Raw genomic sequence first — 25895 nt, 5'->3', positions numbered from 1 at the left:
GCAGTGCACTTTGGGTGTGATCTAAACACTTCCTCCTACTTATTACAATCAGAGGAGAAAACAGCCGGTTGCTCTCAGCAAGACCCAAATTTCCTTGCGGTTTGAAAAAACCATGATGTAGCATCCAAAAGCAGATATTTTCTGGACTGGGGAAAAGAAATGAAGGGGGAAATATACTTTATCTACAGTATAAACAAAAGTGCAAAAAAAAATTCATTTTCCTAAATAAGAAGGGATAGAGGGGGCGAAAATGGGGACAGATTATCTACTGATTACCAGGACAGCAGATACCTCCCACCACTACCTTTCAGAACTCAAAATTCAGCTTCACAGCAACACTTCTCAAAGCATTCCCCACTTGTTGTTTCTCAGTTTCAAGTCTGATGAAAAATGAAATTCCATCCCTTTGAGAAAGAAAAATACACATAGAAAGGATTTAAAGCTAGTCAAAATCTTTCAGCCTGAACATGTAACTTTATAGTTACGAGGCATGCATTTTTTTATTTGCTGAGAAACAGGGTAAGACATACATACTTCAAACTCCCACACACTAATTCAGTTCACATCACTTTTAAATAAAAGGTCAAGCTCAAAGGGACTACTCCCATGTTTAAATGTTGGCACATACCTTGCTGATTAGGGGCCCAAATCATTCTGTAAAGTATATTTTGGTATTTGTGACCAGGTATCCAGGTGACCAACTGGATACTGTTCCTGGAAGGAAGAGGATGTGGCAGGGAAGACTTCAGAAGGAAGACTCCTATTGACTAAGATATAAATACTAGATTTTTTTTATAAACGCAATTGAAAAAGTTATCTTAAATTTTGATCTGTGTGCCAAGATGCTTCAACTTGGCATTTCCATTAAGACAACATGAATTATTTTTGATCCATTTACATTCCCCCCCGGAACAATATTTTTTACTGCATGATAAAAGCAAGTATGTTCAATTACAGTACTACATGCTAGTAAATACACCAAAAACAACTTATTTATGTATTGCTTTATACAAATGAAATGAGGCAAAGGTAGAGTAGAGCCACACCACATAATTCCCAACACAATCTTTTAAAAAGCCACACAATGGAGTTTTAGTTTTTTCCCTCCCTAAGAAAATACAAAAAGCACACAAAGTGAACAAGGTATTTAAATTAATAAAACAATCGTTGTTTCTCACTTCATGTATGCAAACATACAATTTTACTCCTTTATGTTTTTATCTTTGGACCGTGCATGATTGGAGACTCAGTTTTTCTAATCTTTTCAGACTATCTACCACTGACTGCATCTTATTCCCTCCTAGTTTATTACCATCTATGAAGTGGATTAAATGTACAATTTACTTCCTCTAGATAACTTTAGTACATGGTACTGTCCTAATAGTGACATTTGTGGAGCCCCAGCTGAGACTTCCAATCTGATGTTATCCCTATTCCCACTTACCCGTTATTCCTGTTTATTTCAATTCGTAGTCCCACTAGTCTGATGTGCGTCCACACTACAGATTTCTACGCAAACACTGTGTCCTGATCTCAAATTCTCATGAGATTCCATATCAAAAACACCATTAAAATACAGATGCAGTCTCACCTCTGCTTTACATTTTTTCCTGTCAGCATGTAATTCTATCAAGGAAGCTATCTTGGTTATCCAGCAAGTTTTTCTTAGTGAATCTATGATGATTACAGCTGATCCATTTGTCGTGCAAGTGTCCATTATATGTATCCCCTTAGCCATATTTTAAACTATACTAACATTCACTAGTTCAGGGATAGGAACTTTTAAGGAAACTACGAAAAGCTCATCAAATCTGATGCAAGGAGACATACTGAGCTGTGATCTTCTAGGTTGGTGGTTTTCAAACTGCAGGTCGCGACACCTCTGGTCAGCGCTGCCAACCGGGCTCTTAAAAGTCCCGTCATCAGTGCTGCCCAGCTAAGGCAGGCTAGTTCCTACCTGCTCTGACACCACGCTGCGCCCCAGGAATAGCCAGCAACAGGTCTGGCTCCTAGGCCAGGGGAGGCCACGGGGCTCTGCGTGCTGCCCCTACCCCGAGCACCACCTCTGTACTCCCACTGGCCGGCTTGGGTGGTGGTGTCTGCGGGCGAGAGCCATGCAGAGCCGCTTGTGTGCCTCCGCCTAGGAGCCGGATCTGCTGTTGGCTGCTTCCAGAGCGCAGTGCAGTCTGCGGTGCCAGAACAAGCAGGAAGCCTGCTGTAGCATGCCTATGGTAAACCCAACTCAGAGCCCCAATCCCCTGCCCTGAGCCCCCCCAAACCCAGAGCCCCTTCCTGCATCCCTGACCCCACCTATTCCCAGAGCCTGCACCCCCAGCCCAGACCCCCTCCCACCCCAACCCTCTGCCCCAGCCCTGAGCTCCTCCCTCACCCCAAACCCCTCATCCCCAGCTCCGTTGGGTCACAGGCATCAACAATTTTCTTCAACTGGGTCGCCAAAAAAAAAGTTTGAAAACCACTGTTCAATGTTAACTGCATCTCCCCCAACTTCACCAAATATCAATACCATGGTTCCACCATACAAATGTTCTCTAGATATACTTAGTTGTTGCTGGGCCTCTTTAGCCACCATATGAACTCTGCCAAGAGGCAGCAGCTCAATCTCGGCTCCCATTGACAGTTTGTTTCTTGAAATTGCCTCTCTTTAATCCCCACCTTTGTCTACTCTTCCATCAGTTTGTCACCACAGTATTGCATTTGTTGCTCCTACCACATTACACATCCCACCCCCTCTGCCTTACCTACACATAGCACATTTAAGTGCTACAGGAAGGAGAATCAGTTTAGCTGTAGTTTTTATTTTTTATAATCCATTGGTCTGGACATCTCTTACTGGGTCAGACCTGCCCATTGTACAACAGACAGCTCAAGTTGAGCCCTGCAGCAAATGGTTCAAAGGTAAGGTTAGTGAAACCTTTAAGAATCTGATTGAAGCACTACATCTTTTGTTTTTGTTCTATTTGTGCAGCACATAGGACGAGAGTCCTGGTCTCTGAACAAGGCTCCTAAATAACAGTTGTCTTGGTAAGAATTTATTCGAATTTATACACATTGAAGAACCTATCCATATACTCGTGGTGCTTCCTGACTAAAAGTACATTTGAGCTTTTAATATTTTAGACACAATTTGTAAATTAAAAAAATACCCCCAAACTAGGCATTAGCTTCATCTTGAAGTCTGAAGCACCATATTGATGAGATTCCCACCCTTGCATCTCAGATCCTTAATATAAGAAGACTTAGACGAGTTCGAGACTTTGAAGAATTTTGCCCTTTGTGGCACAGACAGACCAGACTTAATTCTGAGACCAACTGCCAATGCCCCAAAGCCCCCACCTAGAATTATCCACTGCAGTTCAACTGTGATCAGAAGAATTCCCAATTCAACTGACGACGACATAACTGGTTCTAGGTCTCCACGGGCCCTACAGACCTTCAGCTTTGACTTGGACATCATTTCTGTATCTTTACAGCAATTTACTCTTTTCATCTTTAGTTTATTATTGCCTAGAACAATTCCTCAGAACACAGATGTCTCCTTCAGGACTTTTAGCAGTAGAAATGAAGTCCTTACAACTTCAGTAGTTTGAGAACAAAGCATATGGCCAACTTAGTCACACATGTTGACAATTTCTGTGTTGAGAGTTACTGACTTTGTTTACTTAACTGTTGATAGTCCCCCAACAAACAGTGATTCTATGGCTTAGATACTTCAATACTGATGTCTAGTGCTGAGTTTCCCATTTAAGTTACTTGCTTTAGTGCATTCATTCAGTATATGGAGAGTAAAAAGACTAAACGTCAGTTTCCATTTCAGTGGCTTTCAAACACTAATTATTAGGGATCTCTCTCTGACCTGGAGACATTAGTGCAAGTTCCACAGAGAGCACAGCACCTCAGGTCTTCAGACACCTTCAAATGAGATTCCTGAATCTCTGTTGGCCTAGTGTACTTACAAAGGCAGATCTGTCTGTCTTACACTGGATTGACTCAGCATCCTAAATGCGATATTTCATCTCTGCCTGGTGCAAATAGGCTTTGAGTCTGGAAGGTCTTCAGGTCTGGAATATGTTCGCAGGATGGCAACGCAGAGGCTCAGGGACTCTATCCAAAGACGTTATAGAGATAACAATTTCAGTCATCCCATAAGATACATAACTTGTTCCATTACACTGCATTTGAATACTTGCACTTTTAAATCTTCACTGTTTGGTACCTTCACAATTTGCTGAGGAATCAAAGCTGAGGCATCACTGATCTCCCTGCAGGACTAGATGCATGAAGGTATGCCACCCCACTCCTAGTAGACTCATTTTTTATAACCTCTCTGCTGCTAAACTGCACTTGAAGTGCAAGTATAAATATTTAAAGTTCCTCAACACCAACAAAATATTTCAAGAATGGAAGAATAGACCAGTGGCTCCTTATCTTTAAGGCTTGAACATGCAAAGCTTTAAAAAAAAAAAAAAAAAAGTTTTGCACACTTAAGTATTGTAAGCAGACATTTAGGGGATGATGCCTAGATCTCAGCTTCATGTTTCCCACTCAACTTACCTCTGAAAATTATACAAAATCATACTTTAATAAACCTAAAACTCCCTGTGTGCTTAAGTTCATGTTTTACAGTATGTAATATAATTCATAATATAAAATATTCAGTCTTCACAACTAGCTTGCTTTGACAAGCTACATTAACTCATTTCTCCAGGAGGTACAAGGACTGTCTAGTTATGATGAAGCTGATCAGCTGCATTAAAATACTACCCTTTTTCCTTTGAAGGGTACATTTTATCAGTTGGGCAAATGTGGGCATTTTGAGGTTGTCTAACACATTAGTCTTGTAGCAGGCGATTGATGCTGGTATTGTATAGAGTCTTCGTCACAGTGAGAAATATCCTAATAGTCTCCACTTCAGCAATACACTTCTCACTTTTGCCAAACAGATATCTAGCTTTAGTGGATTATATAGTTCCCATGTACACTTGCATACAGTGTAGGAACTATACAGTTAGATGGCATGTGGATAAACCATCATGAATGGGACTCTTTTCATTCTCATGTTTCTCTTACTAGGATTTCAGTGTAACATGGTCACTGAGGTTCTATATCCTTTTTCATCTTGCCAACTTGGCTCCAGTGTATTCCTCAGGCGAACAGTGTATTCCCCAGGTGCTTTTGAAAAATGCTGCTCATGCCATTACTTTACTGGTATAACACACTGAGAAGAATCACAGCCTGCTTATACCTTGGTAATGTGAACTCATTTCTTGTATTCTGTGAACACTGAAGAATTCCCATTTGTTCAACTGCTGTCTAGTAGCCGCAAACACACCTTTGCTTAAGAGGATCTGTCCCTCATATCATCAAATATCTATTTTTAAATTCCTAGAAATATGAAACAAAGTGATGGGAGCATTTGAAGCCTTCCTCAAATCCACTGGGAGGTTAATCATTCAGAAACTTATGATAAAATCAGGTGAACTTCCCCTTTCCTAGCTCACTCAACACTTAAGACTTCTTGTGGAGCCCACCTGGGGCCAAACAGTTGTCATTACAAGCCATCCCATTCTGCTTATGAATATACTAGGCATGTAAATTGATCATATGCACCCATCACAGTATTCAGCTACATAGCAACACCCTGGGGTTTATCCTTAACTGGTTAGAGCTGTAGACTTGTCATGGCAGCATCTCTAGGGCCATACTGAAACCTCGGAGAGAATCTTTTTTCCCAGATGGAACATGATGTCTGCTACGGTGCTGCTATATGCCTAACAAGCTGAAACAGGTCAGCTAAATGGTCCTCTACTGCAGCCAGAAAAGGTTCACAATAGTGTAACAGACCCTCCACACAGCTGTGAAGTTTTAAAGTTAACATAGCTACCCCGTGCAAGTCCTCAGGGCATTCTGCTCATTAGGTATCAAAAGACTCAAGATCTTGATTCCAGTTTTGCATAGCAAGATTTTCCATATTAAGAGGAACAGACACCACCAGTACCAAAGAAGAGGCCAGGTGTACTTACTTGGTACATGTTTGACTGTCTCTGATGTATTAAGTAATGGAACTCAATTTAAATCCACATTCATCCACTTTAGAATTTGGCTTCTGGTGAACAAAAGCAGTCTATATCTTTTCCTCTCACCACATAATTCCCCAAAAGCAACAAAACTGTTTTCACACTGGAACCATTTGTCTAATTGTTTTAAGGCCTTGATCTATGCGCTAAATGGAGGTTGATTATCCTGTGTGAGGAAGTCCTTCCTCTGAACCAGTCTGAGGAGGAGGTTTTTGAAGACCATAAAGCTAGCCCTTTTCCAAACTACCTTGCATCTACCTGGTTCAAACACCTGAATTTGTGACAATGCAAAGAATTAATTTTTTCTGTGTATCTGCCTTTCAGATAAAATATTATGCTTGCTGTATATTATGTTCCTCAAATTGAGGACAACATATGGGTCTACCTCTGTATATTTGCCACTCGTTCAGTACTTCTCTTAGCTTTCCCCATTTCCTATTGTGGATGGAGATCTCCATATTTTTCTAGGTTTACAAAAAATACCTTGCCTTGTATAGCTTCTCTGTTCCTCTACAATCTAATCTGTGAGTCTGAAGACACTACCCTTAAGCTTTTAGCCTCCAAAAGTAAACGTCCACTCGATCCTCTCTCTTCTGAAGATACCACATTAAGTAAATAGTTTCCTCTTGAAGATAACATATGACTGGATTCTTACTCATCCACTCACCTCCCCTGAGAACTGGATTTAGAGAAGTTAGCATTTTAAAGTTAGGACTTGTCCAAACATTATCTGTATATATCTATTATTACTATTACACTTCACATTTGGAGGAGTTCTCCATTTCTGGCTTGCCCAAGCAACAAATGGCATGTTCTAGAGCACACTGAGGTACTGGCAGTTCATTTCAGAATGGAGATGAATTACTGGTGCCTCAAAGAGCCAAAAATCTTTGAATACCAAGGGAGTTCTGCCATGTCTCACACTAAGGAGATGAGACCCTAAAACAGAAACACACTCAAAGGATGTCTTCAGAGAAGCACAATTACAAGTACTTATTCCTTCACCTCTGCAAACTTTGTTGCAACAGCATGTTATGGAAAGACATTTTAGTGCCACCTATGACCCAAATGTCCATAAGACTGAGTTCTCACTGTCAACTGTAGTAGAAAGAGCCTGAGATATGAGGCCTGGTATTAGGCCTCAGGACTGAACTAAAAAGGCCTTGCTGATATAAAGCAGTTAGTAAAAGTAAGTCTATAAGCAAAAGTCAGGCCCTGCTAAAAAGCAGATGCTTGCCGGCAAGTTTACTGTCCAGTACATGAACTCTGCACCAGTATTGCTAGCATTGCTAAAACACACTAAACATGTAAACACATTCCAGCAGACTAGACTAGCACAAGAATACCCTAAGCTAGCACAAAGTAAGATGGTTTGACTGAAGTGATGAATAGTGATATTTTGTCTGAAACATCAGGAGAAAGGTACAAGGGGAGGTAACAAACATGTCATGAAACACTTAAGGTGATACGTAAGTTGTTGAGACAAAGAATTTGAGATAAATCTATAAATGTTAACCTTAACCTTAGTCGGGCTGAGAGGGGAGGAACAGGAAGTCCCACCGTTCATTGAGTTGGTCCATTGTAATGGGCATACATGTCTTAGTATCCGTAGATACTAAGTCTACAGGGTGCTAGTATCCCTAGATACTAGTCTATGGAGTGCTATCATCATGCTTTGTTGACAATAAACCTGGCTGAGCGCCTCTGCTGATGAACCAAATGTGTAGTCTTCTTGGGCAGTTCAATCCAGGTCTGCTGCATCAGCCACCTGTGCAGAGCTGGTACAACACACACGCAGCCAACAACTGACAACACCAACAACTGTGGCAACAGGTAATAAACAGCCAGAAATATATTTTAAACTAAATCAAAGGGCCTTTTTGGAGAAACCACAGAACAGGTTGCATTAGAGAGGATCATATACCAGTAGATGATGGCCTTCACACTGACACATGCCAGTTATGAAAGAAAAGAAAGATGATGCATCCACTGTAGCTTTCTTGATATCAAGTTATTATGTTCAGTTGTGATAGATCAAATCTTGCAACAATTGCCACTCATTTTTGTATTACTTTTAGTTAATATTGAGGTACCTAGTATGTGGTTCAGAGTACTGACTGTAGACCAGTGGTCACCAACCAGTCGATCGCGATAAACTGGTCGATCCTGGAGACTCTCTCAGTTGATCACGATCTCTGGTGGTATAGTGGGGGCTCCTACAAAAACAGGCTCCCTGCCTGCCCCGGTCCTACGCCACTCCTGGAAGCGGCCAGCATGCCCCCACAGCCCTAGGGGACAGGAGGGGCATGAGTCTCCATGTGCTGCTCCTGTCTGCAAGCACCGCCTCTCCAGTTCCCATTGGCCTGTAATGGGAAACTGTGGCCAATGGGAGCGGTGGGGGCAATGCCTGCAGAGACAGGCAGCACATGGAGCCATGTGCCCCCTCCCCCACCCGAGGGCCACAGAGGCACGTTGGCCCCTTCTGGAAACGGCGTGGAGCTGGGAAAGGCAGGGAGTCTGCCTTAGCTCCGCTGAGCTGCCGACCGGGAGCCGCCAGAAGTAAAGTGCCAACGGGAGCCCGCACCCCAATCCCCCTCCAGGAGCCAGTACCCCATGCTCCCTCCTGCACCCCGAACCCCTGCCCCAGCCCTGAGCCCCCCTAGAGCCAGCACCCCATACCCTCCCTGTATCCCAATACTCTGCCCAGCCCGGAGCCCCCTCCTGCACCCAAACTCCCTCCTGGAGCTTGCACCCCTCACCCTCTCCTACATCCCAACCCCCATCCCAGGCTCAGCCCGAAGCCCCCTCCCACACTGCAGCCCCTTGGTCCCAGCCCAGAGCCCACACCCCCTCCCGAACCCCAACCCCCTGCCCCAGCCTCCGAAAGTGAGTGAGGGTCGGGGAGAGTGAGCGATGGAGAGGGGGGTGATGGAATGAGCAGGGCGGGGCTTCAGGGAAGGGTAGATCCTAGATTGCCCTTAAATTCAAAAAGTGATCTTGGGCATAAAAAGTTTGGAGACCACTGCTGTAGATTCATCTTAGTATTATATGATACATTCCAGCCAAACCATTCATCTTTGCTGGCTCACAGACCCAACAGAAACTGGCATACCACCATACCAGTGGGTACCATGCCACTCTAACAGATGGGCATGAATTTAGATTTGCTCGTGAACCAGTATAAGCATCAAGTTTGAATATTAGGGGTGGATTCCCCCTTAAAGAATTTCATAAATGGCAATCTCTACAAGCTTTCCATGTCTGGTTAACAGATGTCAAATCAAATCTCTAATTTTAAATCTCCAAAAATACCTTTGGCGGCTGTTGAAAGAAAGTTTTTAGATCTGATGAATTTGGATTAATCTTCTGCACAGAGAAATAATCTTAATGAAATCCCCACGTTAGATCAGCTCTCTGCCGAAGGCTATGGCAAATTTCAGAGGCAGGGGGAACAGTTTTGCAGTCCAGCCACCTTTCCTGATGAATAGCTCAGCAGCATACATAAGCGAGATCTGCAGGAAAAGGACCCTAATAAATTACAAATGCAGTTTGTCTGGCAATTCTAGTTTAAAGATGCAAAATCACTAACGTTGAAAATGCTTGTTATAAATTTTGCCCTCTGTTGAAATGCCTAAATACCACACCTATCTACCAGTAAATACTTATGTTCTTCATGTGGTTTGCCTGTAAAATTTGACATTTGGTTAAATATTTCAGTTCAAGTTTTATTGCTACAAACGTGAAATTTCCAGGAACCAAATCATATTAAATGTTATGTTTATTGCATACATGTAAAAGTATTTTAGCAATATGATGAGAATAGATTTGTTGATAGTGAAGGTTTCATCTACTGAGCTGCAAACAGCTTCATGAGGCAGGACCTGTATTTTAGGACATGCGTACACGTTCATTCTACAGTGCTATATTGGCCATATTTCCTCCTAATGCTAAAGGAGGAAACAAGGATTGGTTACGCTCTTGTACCCTCACCATAGAAGTATAGTACTGAAGCACAGCATACTACAGGTTCATTATGCTTAGTTATGAATTTTTTTGCTAAGTTTGCAGCAAAATAACATAACACTATACTGTAGAAATTATTTCCATGTCCTTTCCAATACGGCATTTTATTTAACTGACCTAATCAAGCCAAAGCTTTCTAGGCCAACTCACTTCAGTCATGAGGATCTCTATCACTACTACTACTCACATATTAAGCCAATTTTCCATTCTAAGGGAATCAGAGCCATTTCTTTCTGATCCTGTGTTTCTACCCTGAGATGAACAAGCCCTGCCATTCACCTCTGTGTTCTTGATATGGTTGGGTTGAGTCAAGTAATCAGAAGATTTGTTAGAAGCAATGCATACTGAATAGATTGATTATATTTCTCTCCTCTTTGGTTTAGGTTCAATCAATACAAAAGAAAGGTGAGAAAGGGGCACTGCACATTCCAATTTTAGTCAGAATGATCTCTCTCATTCTAAGACTTTCCCTTCACCTCTCTAATCACAAACATTTACTGCAAAAGCTCTGGCTCAAAATTATCTTTAGCCGAGCCAAACAAAGATGTATAAAATAACTGCTTTCCTAACATAACTAATCACACAACTTTAATAATTAATAACAGCAATGTTTAAAAAATCTCATTCTTTTCTTATCTTTTGTGTGAATATTCATGCAATTACATGGATCTTTGATACAGAACTTTTTTGATTCTCCCTACTAAACTCCACCACTTAAGAGGCAAGCACAGCAGCCTTAAGACATGAACACCATATCACTGAAATAGGAACCAGAAATCCAAACTCACACAAACTCTTGAAGTGAAAGGGCTGGCAGTATTGTTCAAGTGACATGTTCACCCATGAAGGCAATGCATATCACTCTGCTCTCCTCTGATCCCTGCTGGCCATCTCTGAAGTATTTTCTAGCTCTGCAGGCAGAAACACTAAAAGATGAGAACTTCTGAGGAATCCCCCTTTCTAATCCTGGACTGAAACGATCCCTTCCCCAGGAATTTGGGGAGGGAAGGCAACCTTAATTTGGCCCTTTTGTGTGTATGCACCACACATGCACAGATTACATGATCACATACTTTTTTCCCCACTGGACCCCTGAATCATTCAGTGCACAGGATGGAGCATGTTCTGGAGATGAATCACGATTGTGTAGTGGAAGCTGTTGTCTATAGAATCCCTGCCTCATTTGTTGCCAATGTTGAAAGGTGCGTAGTGAATAAGGCTGGGAATTGGAAGAGAAAGGATTGTTAAGGCTGCTCTCAATGCTGCCCTGGAGAACTGGATTCTCTTCCCATTTCTGCCATAGCGTTCCTCTGTGATGCTAGGCACTTAAGCCAAGTTTTTCAAAGCTGTTCACTAATTGTGTTTTCTGGGTGCCCAACTTGCAAAGGGGATGAATACTCACAGCTGCAACTGAAATCAGTGCGGGATGTGTATTGCACTTAGAAATGCTTTATAATACTAAGCACTCTGAAAGCCAAGTCTTGGGCATCTCAGATTGGGCACTCAGAATTAGTGAATACTTCCAACCTTAATCTTTCTCTATGCCTCAGACCCCAATGTGTAAAAAAAGGATAAGATCCCCATGTCTCGGTGTGTTGTGAAAATGAATTTTAGTGTTTGTAAACCACTCAGATACTATGCTGATGAATGCCACAGAAAAACCCTTGAAGAAATTAATAATTCTGTATTCAGAACAGGGGTTGAAAACAGTATAGTAAATAAGACACGAGGCCACACATTGAACAACAAGGAGAAAACAAAATATTGAATAGCTTGTCATTTGATAAGCACCATCACTGTTGTCCACTGAATGAAGCTGGTGTTCTGTGAAAAATAAAATAGTATGCAATAACGTAATTAAAAGACTATTACAACATACATTGGAGAGCCGAACATAGGCAACCTAAATACTGGCATTTCCTACCTTTCGAATGCTTAACTTTACAACCTTAACTTTTTAATGTAATTTTGAGTATATTACTACTGACCACTTGTACATGATGAACATTCTCAGTTTGTGATCTCTTGTACCAAGGTAACTAATTTTTAGTTCAATGATTAATATATCTGTCAGAAAGAGGTCTGCAATAGAATTACCCTGAATTGGGTGTAAGACCGTGTTAAAAAATGTATAGATCTTCTAAAAACCCCAACAATCTTTTACTACTAGCTGCATGAGAACTCTAGCATACACCTCCCAGAAAGAAGTCCTTTGTGATAACTGCATATAGATGCTTAAGAAGCCATTCATCCAGCCCTCTATGCATTGTAAAAATTACACTAATAGACAATCCCCAATATTCTATTATAGACGTCATCAGTTAGAACTTAGTTTAAAATTTGATGTATTAGTCTCTCCATTCACACCACATTCCCAAATTCTAACATGCCAAGTACTAGCAGTAAAGAGTGTATTTTTTCCAGTTCACAGCTAATAAGCCATACTAATTAATATGCTAATATATATATTTATGGAAGCCAATATCATTAACTGTGAGACCACACAATGTTTGTACCAGATTTCTGTACTGACAATTTTTAAGTCCATCATTAAAAAGTTGCTAGAAGGAAAACTGGAAGTTTGAACAAATGGGCCTCGGATATCTGGGACTTTTGGCACCAAGGGATATTTGAGAGGCAGTTTATAGGATAAACACATTAACTGTTTCGCTGGTGATCATTTTAGCAGAAACATCCAACTAATTAAGAAACTGATGTTTAAAACAGCCAGCTTTAGGCTTCAGATTTAACAATCCATTGAGATGAGGGAGGACAAGTAATGCCTATCTGTGAGGTTGTTTCAGGCTGTCTCTGTAGTCCAAGAAGAAAGTCTCCAAGTTTACACCACGATAATCTAAACAGACGAAGACTGAAGATAGGATTTTCAAGAGTGCACAGGACTGTCTTAACTACACTTCCACTGAAGTCTGGTGGAGCTTTACAAATAGGCGCAGTTAGGACAAAGGACAACACTAAGCACTTCTGGAAATCCCAGTGTTAAGTACAAATGTCCAATATGCCAACATTTTTATGGCTGACTTAGAACAACGCTTCCTCAGCTCTCGTCCCCTAGTTCACCTCCTCTACTTGCACTACATTGATGATATCTTTATCATATGGACCCACGGTAAGGAGGCCCTTGAAGAATTCCATGTGGATTTCAACAATTTCCACCCTACCATCAACCTCAGCCTGGACCAGTCCACAAAAGAGATCCACTTCCTGGACACTACAGTGCAAATAAGTGATGGTCACATAAACACCACCCTATACCAGAAACCTACTGACCGCTATACTTACCTACATGCCTCCAGCTTCCATCCAGACCACATCACACGATCCATTGTCTACAGCCAAGCCCTAAGATACAACCAAATTTGCTCTAATCCCTCAGACAGAGACAAACACCTACAAGATCTTTATCAAGCATTCTTAAAACTACAATACCCACCCAGGGAAGTGAGGACACAGACTGAGAGCCAGAAGAGTATCCAGAAGTCACCTACTACAGGACAGGCCCAACAAGGAAAATAACAGAACACCACTGGCCATCACGTACAGCCCCCAGCTAAAACCTCTCCAACACATTATCAACGATCTACAACCTATCCTGGAAAACAATCCCTCACTCTCCCAGACCTTGGGAGGCAGGCCAGTCCTCGCTTACAGACAGCCCCCCAACCTGAAGCAAATAATCACCAACAACTACACACCACAACACAGAAACACTAACCCAGGAACCAATCCCTGTAGCAAAGCTCGTTGCCTACTCTGTCCCCATATCTACCCTAGCGACACCATCAGAAGACGCAACCACATCAGCCACACCATCAGAGGCTCATTCACCTGCACGTCTACTAATGTTATATATGCCATCATGTGCAGCAATGCACCTCTGCCATGTACACTGGCCAAATCAGACAGTCCCTATGTAAAAGAATAAATGGACACAAGTCCGGACATCAGCAATGGTAACATACAAAAGCCAGTAAGAGAACACTTCAATCTGCCTGGTGTTAAGGAAAAGTTAGCACATGTGACTCCATTTTGGTTTGGGGCCCACCATTGTCTAAAAGCAAGCACATCACACACCAGGAGGAGTGATCCTTAGATACTGAATCCCTGTGAAAATCCTCTTCCTTGTCTCCAGCCTGCCTTGACTCCCAGTATCTGTTTTTTGTCAGTCTCTAACTCCCTATCTCTTGGCCTTTGATGTGAGGCCTCCCATCCTGATAATAAAAAAGTTACTGATGCATGGCTTTAGGACCATGCTGTGTAATTAACATACTGGTTTAGCACGAGGAATGCACCAAGCAGGGATAGGTGGTAGATAAGAAAAGGGTTTGTTTATTGGCTAAGGTTTCCAATGCATGAGGGCAACATGCTTTGCTAAAAAGTATATAACCTTTGTATAATCTGTATTTAGGGTCCCCTCCTGACTAGCAGGGGGGCACCATGCTCGAGAGTAATAAACTTCGTGTCTTTTGGGAACTCTGCAGTTGTGGACTTTGTTTATGTGCCTCAGCCTAGATTCGAACTGTGCGTGTCCTACCAGGTGTAATTCGCAGCATTTGTGTGCGTGTCCTACCAGGTGTAATTGGTAACACTGGACATTCTATAACAGATTTGAAAGTAGCTATACTTGAACAAAAAAAACTTCAGAAACAGGCTTCAAAGAGTAACAGCAGAACTAAAATTCATTTGCAAATTTAACAGCATTAACTGGGCTTGAATAGGGACTGGGAGTGTCTGGCACATCACAAAAGCAGCTTTGCCCTGTCTGGAATTGACACCTCCTCATCTATTTTTGGGAACGGACTACATCCACCCTGATCGAATTGGCCCTGTCAACACTGGTTCTCCACTTGTGAGGTAACTCCCTTCTCTTTATGTGTCAGTATATTTATATCTGCATCTGTAATTTTCTCTCCATGCATCTGAAGAAGTGGGGTTTTTACCCATGAAAGCTTATGCTCAAATAAATCTGTTAGTCTTTAAGGTGCCACCGGACTCCTTGTTGTTTCTGTGGATGCCCTTGATACTTATAGCATCTCAAAAAGTCAAGGGAAGATCAGCCGATTGTATCCCAAAAACAAATGACAGTCACTTTATAGTCTCCAGTAAAAAATTCTCCATATTTTAAAAAAGCAAGCAGAAGACCTATGCTCACTCCTATACCACTAACCCAATGACTATACCTACAGTGTTTTAAAAAAAAAAAAAAAAAAAAAAAAAAGTTTGCCATCCTCCATCTGGATTACAAGTAGGACTCCATGGAGAGAAATCAGAGTGGATACACAGATTTTTAAAAAGTCAAGATTTTATTTAAATTGTATTTTTTTATTTAAATCAAATACAGGTTTATTTTTAAAAAAGTATTTAAAATTAAATTTGAAAGTATGACTACCTGTCTTAAAGCCTAAATTACTATAATCTACTAAAATAATTTAAATTAAAAACAATAATATTAAGCAATACATGTTTGCTGCTGAAGTTTTAGAAAAGGTCAAGCAACTGAGCTGGTGGATGTCACTGGCTAACCACCTTTTGACAGCAGTGGCCTCTACTGCAAATACAGAGAGAATATTTTCTTCATTTCAGTTTATTCAGCTAGTTGAGTTCAATGACTAGTTCATTCAAAGATAAAAACCCAACTGAGAGTTAAAGCGGGAAAGTTTGTTTTCCTTTTCCAATCTATGAATAAAAATAATATATGAGGATGAAATCTACTAGTTCTAAAATCTTGAAGGACACAGAGCTGGTCTACATTGAAAACATACATTGGTGTAGTGAAAAATCTACACGCGATAGACATAGCTATGCCGACCTAACCCACAGTGTTGACAGTACTAGGTCAACAAAAGAATTCTTCTGTTTACCTAGCTACAGTACAGACCCATTTACTTGCGGCTGTCGGAAGTCAAGCCGTCACGACCACATGTTAACGGACTGTGGGTTAAGAGGGCCATGCTGAAAAAAGTGTCTATGATTCACTGAGAAAAAAAAGCCATTATTTTCTGCTCTTTCTGGCTCGCATTTTTTTTCTTCTTTCTTATGAAGTCTGTCATTTGCCACAGATGAATGATTTTGATATTTTCCCCATTTTGCTCCTCCATAAATCTTACAACAGTTTCTACAGCACTAAGGGCTTCTGTGGGCGAAATTTTGACCTTTTCAACGACATCCTCACCAAATAAATAGATTTTAACTCGGCAGGAAACGCATTCGCGGCCGATTTATTGGCTGATCAGCTTTCTCCAGAAGTCGATACTTGCACTATGCCATGACGTTTTTTAAAACTACTTATAAACCTCTTGCTGGCTTGGAATGATTTATGCCCCGTTAAAAAATTGAAGAATTGGCCGACTTAGCGGCATTCCTTTCAGCCTTTCCTGAGCAAACCACATGCACATGGCTTTGTCTATTGTGGATTTTGCTGAATAGCGCACACGTTTTCGCTTAAGCCTCGCAGCAGAATCGATATTTTGTACAAAGCCATTCAGTTTAGATTAGTTTTTTAGCCATCCTCGGAGAGTAGATTCGGCAATCTCAACATCTTTTGAAACTTTGGCCTGGGTTTCTCCGCTACTTACTCTATCTATTGCAGCTAGCTTTTCTTCTACAGTGGAGGAACGCTGACACTTGCCCTCTGCCATTATACAGTATTAGGCCTACGGTTAAAATTTTCTAATGTAGTATATATATTACTATATAACTACTATATATTATATATCTCTCTAGTGTGACAATGACTAAGCGTGCGTGATACATCTTTACCAATATCGGTAAAGACGTACAACATGTTTCTGCTCTGCACTTCCTGTCAATTTCTAGGTCAGGAAGTTAGTGAGCAAATCTGTAACGCTACATAGCAAGTTTCTGTACCGCATGTTAACGAGTCTCGTGTGTTAAATAGGTAGCACTGGGAGGCACAGCGTTACCATGCGTTAAGCGGATTCACGCGTAAACGGGTTGTGCTTAAACAGGTCTGTACTGTACCACTTTACAGGGAGGTGGATTAACTACACTGATGGGAGAACTCCTCCCACCACTGCAGTGAGTGTCTACACTGAAGCACTACAGGGGCACAGCTGTAGCTTTTTAAGTGTAGACATATCTGTAGCAACCAGCAACAATAATTTTAATTCACTAAATACAGATTCAGTAGAACCCTATTTACCTGGTCTAATTGGGACTGAGGCCAGATCAGATAATCAAAACTCCGGACACCCCAGAGAATGGGAAAATGTGATGCTGCAGTGCCATCTACAGGCCACAGGAGAGATCACCTACTTCAACACCCAGGACTCCAGGGTCTCTGTAAATACAGAGAGCGGAGTGCCAGTTAAGGGAGGGCCGGATAAAATGGTGGTCTACTGTACTGCCTTTAAAATGCAAAACATGTTTTGATAATCTTTTTTCCTTGTATACATATTAAATTAAAGGTAGCTTTGTTTAATAAAAAATTTAAATGCTAGTTTTTGTGCATTTTGAATTAGATTTGAATTTCCATCCATGTCGACCTTGATACAAGTCCCGAAGAAAAGAAAATAAATCTAGTAAATAAGAAATGCATCACTCACCATTTTCTAACATAATTAAGAATCTGAGTAAGTGTAAATTAAGCTATATAATTGCTTGAACAAATGTCTATAGATTTAGTTCCTGGTTAATAAAAAGAAGCACCAAATTGAGTGTAAAGGCTATATTTTAGTGCACATCAACATGGTTTAGTGGTTGCCCATGAGAATCAACTTTTTTTCTAAACACAAAAATACCTAGAAACTACAAATGCATAACCAGATTGAAGTCAGCGATTTAAATCAATCCATTCTGAGAGGAATTCCAATTCAATTCTCAATATAAAACCCTTGTGCCACCACCAGAGTTGAATACCGAGGGTACACATATTACTTCCATCTATTCACTGCAACGAGAATCAACTTGGACCTGGGTCAGGGACTGGGAATTATCTCTAACACCTCTAGCAAAACAGTTTCAAATGGTCTGACCAGGCAACGTGTACAGAACTAAACTCAAACACCAGACTCTCTTCCCAACTACTCTTACTGGAGCTCTGCATGAGGGGTGGATGATACAGCCACCCCCCCCCCTCCAAAACCTGGGGCAAATAAGAAAAAGCTTTTGGTATCACTCTTCTGGATGATTTGCCAAGGGATGCATGAAAACATCCTATAACTAACCTCTTAAGCACCACCACCACCAAAATTGTTCTTGACAATTAAATGCTCATATCTTCTAGCCATACTCAAGGAACTAATTTTGCTTGTTTGTGTTTAATTTACTAAAGTCCCCAATAGTCCCTCAAGCCAGCTGCAGACCACCAGCTCAGACTGTACCTGCTGCCCGCCCTCCTCCCCCAAAACCCCATAAGCCATTCCCCCCAGGTACTTTCCCACATCACCAGTATCATAGAATATCAGGGTTGGAAGGGACCCCAGAAGGTCATCTAGTCCAACCCCCGTTGGTACAGTACAGACCTGTTTAAGCACAACCCGTTTACTGAGGAGTACTGGAACTCCTCAGGCTAGCCACTAATGGCTTGTCTAAACATGAAGTTGTCCCTTACTGTGTACAAATGTGGAGTTACTTATGCAGGATAACTTCATACATAAACTAGCCCTAAGTTTGCTGGTTGCAAATCCTGCTCTGAAGAAAAGTCATAGGTTGCTTGCTCTTCAAGCCCTTCAGTTACCACATCTTCCCCTCCCTCTGCAAAGTTTAGAGATTTCAGAGGGAATCTAAGGGGTAAGAGATCAGACACATACACACACACTCTAGGAGCTCTTCAACTATCCTAACTTTTCCATGTTTATTCATAATTACACACACCCATGTTTATTTATAATTATACACATCACATATGTATACAGAGCTCAGTAAATCTGGTTTCTTTTCCTGCTCTGCCACTAGCCTACCGCATGACCTTGGGCAAGTTATTTCACTGTCTGTTTTCCCACCTGCAGAATGAGAATTCAGAGATTCACAGTTTTTTAGACTAGGAAGTACCACTGTGATCATCGTGTCTGATCCCCAGTATAATATAGACAATAGGACTTCTTAGAATTAATTCTTGTATGCACTCAGACTTTAAGGCCAGACGGGACCATCATGATCATCTAGTCTGACCTCCTACATGTTGAAACCCACAGAACCTCACCCACCCATTTTGGTAATACACCCATAACCTCTAGCTGAGTTACTGAAGTCCTCAAATCAAGATTTAAAGACTTCAAGTTACAGAGAATCCACCATTTACATTAGTTTAAACCTGCAAGCAATCCATGCCACAAACTGCAGAGGAAGGCAAAAAAAAAAAAAAGGGGTGAGGGGGTCTCTGTCAATCTGACCTAGGGGAAAACTGGAAGGCTGTTCCAGAACTTCATTCCTCTGATAGTTAGAAACCTTCATCTAACTTCAAGCCTAAAAACTGGTTGATGGCCAGTAACTACTGGAACATATGTTTTAGGGAGAAAAATTGATACTTACCTCTTTTGTAAAGTGCTTTTGAGAGCTACAAGTAAAAACCACTGTCAAAGAGCTAGCTATTAATTATTATTATTATAGCCCCAGCCACTGATCCACCTGTGGCACACCAGCTGAGGAGTTACAGAACCAGAGTTAAGAGAATCTGTGGTGAGGAAGTGGGGTAAAGGTGCAGTTAATGTGTGTGTACGGAGGAAGGTCAGTTCAGCAGGAATCAAGGCTAAAAGAAATGGGGGGAGGGGGAAAAGCAGGGGGACAGAAAAATGGCTCATTTGGCAAACTAAGAAGGTCTTCTAGCTAAGGAAATTATCTCAAAGATAACAATTCTCAAAAATGACAGAAACCCCAACTGAATTGTATAGTTGGTATCAGTTTAGGTTTGGTAGCACGGGTGCACTCATTACTTGTGCAAAACAATCAACTGAAGCACACACAAATAACAATTTTCTAGAAGCAAGGTGGGTGAGGTAGTATCTTTCATTAGACAAACTTCAACTGGCGAAAGAGACAAGCTTCTGAGCTCCACAGAGGTCTTCTCTCAGGTCTGAAATTTCTCGCGTAAACAAGACCATAATTTGCATTCATTTCCATTGTTTTTGATATGACTGGATTTCCATTTTCCTGAAGGATACCCTTTTGGTTTGAATAGCTTGTTGAAGAAGAGCTCTCTATGGTTCAAAAGCTTGTCTCTCTCACCAACAGTATCCCTGGGGGAATTCTGAGCCACAGCACAAGCACAGAATCAGGGTGGATTTGATTTAAATCACTAGTCAGGAAGACTCTATTTAATCATGGATTTCTACATAAAAGTGCATTCTTGTTGTTATAACCTTAATACATATTCTTCACAACTCAGAGATAGATGTAGGTTTAATTTTTAGAAGGTACACACTATACATTTTTAAGTGATTTAGTTTGAAAACTTTTCAGATTAGTTTTACAGCTATATCAGAAAATGAATGCTTGTTTGGTTATTTCATTTATCAAAGGTAACTGAAGCAGATATTTATGAAGTCATTGGGAGGTGAACTATCTCCAATTCAACAGGCTAATCATTAATATTTGGAGGATTTTCTTGCCATGCTGTATTAGGAGGAGACCACCAGACAGACATTTAAATTGTTTTATTTAACTAAAACAACATTTTTTCTTCAACAGCAAACATAATATTTTAACAAAACAAGATATGAATTTTTGAATTTAGTAAAATATTCAAGTTTTTTAAAATCAGGTTTGTTTTTGTTAAAATTGTTTTTAACTAAAATAATTAAATGAAATTAAAACAAAAATTAAATCGACTATGTCAACCAGGTCAACATGAGACACTTAAAATATTGGCTTCTGCAGCTAACTCAGTCATCTTCATTTTCCTGTTTGTTCAAAATCTGGAAAAGAAAAACAAGCTTTCCTGCTTTTTTCTTTCTACACCGGCAGAAGAAGCTACTGCTCTTAAAAGTGAGATTATCACTTCAACAGTCTCTGAATCCAAGTGCTTAAGTGACTTCCACCAGTTCACTGGTGTGACTTTCTTTAAAAGATCAACAAACATATATTTATTGAATGGTTCACCCTTAGCGCTGAAGTTTATTATAATTGCCATGATGGAGGGATGATTGCTGGATGTCTATGTCATAGCCAACTCCTCTTCTTCAGTAGTTATGGCCTGACCCTGGTAGTGAGTACTGAGAATATTTGCAAGAAAATGAGCTGGATATAGTAACTGTCTCATTCATTTTTTTTAATGCTTGTAATTTAACTCTGTCATTGCATATTTCTCTTTTTAAGATCTCACTCAGTTCCTTCCAAATTTAGATATCGTCAGCAATAAAACAGCTACAGAAATAGGCTTCAGGGTACTCAGCACTTCTCTTAAGCCCAATGTTGAGAACTTTGGCTGTGACAGTGCCATCTATTTTTTCATGATTTTGTTCACAAACTGTCATCAGATTAGACCAGTTCTTGATATAGTGCTCAAAACAGTCCACTACTAAGTTCCATTGCACGTCTTGTGGGAGAGTTAGCTTGGTTCCTCCCACTTTTTTCAGAGCAACTGCTGCAAAGTAGTTGTTACAGAAGTATTTTGCAATTTCAACAATATTAGCCTTTATTTCTGAAACACTGAAGTCTTTGGCTAAGAGGTGCATCAAACGAGCATGGCAACCGTATGGTATTAGCTTGGGACTCTCTTCTAAATAATTTCTTCTCATCTTGGATACATTTTCAGCATTGTCTGTGACTAAGTTGCATACTAGACATTTGATTTTTTTCTCCATAGTTTGTTATAGCTTTCACTGCTACTTCTTTTAAGTATTCTGTGTGTGTGTGCATTTCTTCATGTATCAATTGTTTCTGTAAGGAAGACATTCCTGTCTTCTGTTGTCACACAAGCACATACAACAGGATCATTGTGAACACTGCTCCACCCATCAAGACTCAGGTTAACAATTTCACCCTCAAGACCAGGGATCGGCAACCTTTGGTATGCGGCCCATCAGGGAAATCTGCTGGTGGGCCAGGACAGTTTGTTTACCAGCAACTTCTGCAGTTTGGCCAATTGCACTCCCACTGGCTGCAGTTCGCCATTCCAGACCAATCAGAGCTGTGAGAAGTGGCATGGGCCGAGGGATGTGCTGGCCGCTGCTTCCGGCAGCCCCCCTTGGCCTGGCACGGCGGACCACGGCCAGCGGGAGCTGCGATCGGCCGAACATGTGCACACTGCAGGTAAACAAACCATCCTGGCCCAATGGATTTCCCTGACAGGCCACGTGCCAAAGGTTGCCGATGCCTGCTCTAGACTTTTTGCACACTGCTCAATTTCTCTTTCATACACTTTATCCAGCAATTTGCCTGCGACATCTGCTCTGTTGGGTGGACTGTATCCTGGTCTTAATGACTGAACCATGCTAATGAAGTGTGGGTTCTCAATCATACAGAAAGGAGAGTTTGTTGGATATACAAACCAGGCAATTTTTTCATCAATTACCTCTTTTTGTAACCTGCTGGTTCTTATCACAAACTTATCTATGGTTGTTTCTGGATGATGGAGATTTTTTTTTTTTTTTGCGCTACAGGTGATATACTGTGGCTATATGACATACATGATGTGACTGAAACACTATCATTGTCAGATAACTGAAACTATAGAAAATAATTGTGATCTTGAAGGTGAATAGTCTTCAGAATCTTGTATGTTGAGGATGGATTCTCCTAAACAAAATAAGTCAATGCAGTTATTTAATTATCATACTGCTCATTTAGTATTACTCATTGCATTCACTGACACTCAGTACTACTTTAAAGGTAAAATTGTAAAAGGAAGATTTGCCTATTTCAGCTATTTATTTTTTATCACAACTGCATCTAAAATGACAGTACCACAGAGTAACTACTATATTTTTTGCTCAAACATGAGAATTCAAGAATAGTCCAGAAGGAAGAGAGGCAGTCCTTAAGAAAGGAAGCATGAAATAAAGTTTACCAACCTGAAGATCCTGCATGTTCAGACATATTCCTTTCTTCATCTTCAACGTAGCTTCCTCCTGAGGAGGAACACTTCTCATGATGTTGTTTCATTCGGGCAACCAGGCCTTGCATTTCTTTGTTGCACTGTTTGCATTTTGCATGCATGCCTGTCTGACCCACAGGTAGAGGAACTTCATTCAAATATTCCCAAACTGGGTCTCTTTTACGGCCTGCTGCCATTATAGGTTTTCCCTTCTAGTGAGAGAATGGTATGGTAGATCTCAAATCAATGAAGGCTACACTCCGAAAGACTTCTGGACTATGCTGCTCGAACAGTTTCATTTTTGTTTCTAGTGCCTGTCCCTCCCTTCTCACATTTATCTCCAGACTTCTTCTTCTCGCCAAGATTCTGCCCCCAACAATCTTCTATTCACTGAACTTTTTGAAACTTTGCACTTTTAGAGAGAGGTGAGGGATTGACGGTGTACACAAATTTGCAAAGGGACAATAGGGTTGAGGTCTCGTTTCTCACCTCTATATATTATTTATTTATAAACATTGTTGCTGTTAACAAGCATGTTGTCTCTGGAGACAAAAATCCACTTTTTGAGAACTGAAAAACTAAGCATCTCTGATAGTGCTCAGTCTAGAAGATACCGAGTCCCACTGGGTAGATAGAAAGATTTACCTAAATAAACTAGACAGAAGCCCCTGGAACCCCATAAGATTGGGTCCCTAATCCATGAACTATTGGAACTCATTTACAAAACTTTTCTTAAACATTACATGAATATATTGTCTCATACTATAGAATTAGAATTTATAATCCCTATTTCATGATGAGATATCTTTGCGCTATAATGTATCGTAATTAAAAATATCTTTAGATCAGATTTTTTTTTTATTTAAATCGGATTTTTTGATAAAATGCTTTTTGAGGAAAAATCCATTTAAATAAAAAAATCTGTTTTTTTTTTTAAATCATTGATTTTTATCCACTCTGCACAGAATTCATGTCAAATGCAGATTTCTTTGCTTCCACACAGAAAAATGATTTTCTGATGGGGAAGCAAAGGGAAGCCCCAAGAGCGGTCAGGCACCCCTCCCCAACAGGGCGGGTGCATTATTTCCAGCACCCAGAGCAGCCATCAGAGAGGTAAATCATTGCGGGGATGGGCAGGTCAGACCCCCACCCTTGCCCAACCCCCATGCGTCCAGATCCCCGTCAAGATTCACACCCCCACAATGAGAACCCCCGGCACTGAGCCCACCGCACCCAAACCCCCACGCTGCCAAGTCTCTCCCCTGCATCCAGACACCCCACACACACCTGGTGCTCCCCAGCCCCACCCCAGCTAATGGCTCCTACCCTGTGCCGGGCTCAGCTGCTAGTCCCAGCTGGGCTGGGGAAGGAGCACGCTTTCCCTGCACAGAGCAGCCAGGACCCCGTCAGATCATGGAATCATAGAATATCAGGGTTGGAAGGGACCTCAGGAAGTCATCTAGTCCAACCCCCTGCTCAAAGCAGGGCCAATCCAGATGCAACCCCAGAAACCTCCCGCAGCTCCACACCCCCACCCCGCTTCCTGCCCCCATCACTCCTCAGCCATAGGGGAGGGAGGTCACTGTATGGGGAGCTAATCCCCCATCTGCCCAACCCCCTTACATCCGGACCCCCCCATACCCAGACCCCTCCCGTCCAGCCCCACCTCCTCTGTATCTGGACCCCCACCAAGCATCTCCTCCCTGCATCCAGACCCCACCCCTGCAACCAGACCAGCCCCCACTGAACCCCCTGCACTTGAACCCCCACGCGGATGAGCCCCACCCCATATGCACCTTGACCACCCCATGAGCCCCCCGCACCTGGACCACTTACCCACTGAGCCCCAGCCAGCTGCACCCAGATCCCCACACCTCCAAGCCCCACTCCCCAGCACCCGGACTCCTCCACTGAGCCACAATCACCTTCACCCGGACCCCCCTGCAGAGTCCCATTGCCCCTGCACCCAGAATCCTCCCTCAACTAGCCCGTGCCTCCAGATCCCCCCTGCATCCGGACCGTCCATTGGTTGTCCGCACCCATATTGCCCCACACACAACTCTCTCACCCCACACTAAGCTCCTTCACATTTGGACCCTGCTGGCCTAAGCCTGCCTGCCCACACTTGGTGGACCTGGCATTGGGCTGCTAACCTTGGTGAGTTGCTTTACCCACTACTCCTGAGGGAATTCAGCACTGAAAAATTAAAAACTCTATGCACAGTATTTTAAAATCCTGCTAATTTTATTTGTGAAAAATAAATGTGGAAGCTCCAGGGTAGCAGTGGGGCGCACAGGCCACTGGCTGCACGGAGGTGGGAGATCACCCAGGACACGGATCTCTAGGGCATGCCTGACCCTTGCGCTGTGTCAGGGTCAGGTGCAGCCTCACTGCCTGCCGAGTCTGTGCCCTCGGGGAGCTATAGGGCAGTCAGTCGCCTGTGCTACCCACTGCCATGCTGGACTTCCACATTTATTTATTGACAAATAAAATTTGCAGAATTCTATAATATTGTGCACAGAATTCCATCAGGAGTACAAGAGAGGTTGACCCAAGAAAAGATATTACCTGTCCCATCTTGTCTTTCTTGAACTTTGCTATTTAGTACTAGTTGTGTTTCTTGTCTTTCAGATTTAAGAGGATCCAACCACTCTGTACCAGTATGCTTATGCAGTCTCCATGCTAAATCCAAGGATATTCTATTTCCTCAGTTTTGTCCTGAGACCACTGTGCAAAACTAAACATCTTCCACATTATGTTTAACA

The 25895-nt window shown here is 41.7% G+C and overlaps 1 protein-coding gene across 5 annotated transcripts in view; it reads right to left on the bottom strand.

Annotated features, from left to right (window-relative positions):
• AP3B1 (adaptor related protein complex 3 subunit beta 1) overlaps positions 1–25895 on the bottom strand; it is a 346462-nt gene that overhangs the window by 319619 nt on the left and 948 nt on the right. The window contains exon 2 of one of the 5 annotated variants that reach the window (XM_073344161.1): positions 9408–9607. The exons of the other annotated variants lie outside the window; for them this stretch is intronic. The gene's annotated coding sequence lies outside the window, so the exon portion shown is untranslated. The remainder of the gene's footprint in view (positions 1–9407; positions 9608–25895) is intronic. 5 annotated transcript variants of the gene reach the window in all.

The sequence above is a fragment of the Lepidochelys kempii genome, chromosome 5, assembly GCF_965140265.1.
Source record: "Lepidochelys kempii isolate rLepKem1 chromosome 5, rLepKem1.hap2, whole genome shotgun sequence".
Taxonomy (NCBI): Eukaryota; Metazoa; Chordata; order Testudines; family Cheloniidae; genus Lepidochelys; species Lepidochelys kempii.
This window is presented reverse-complemented; position numbering and strand designations above follow the sequence as displayed.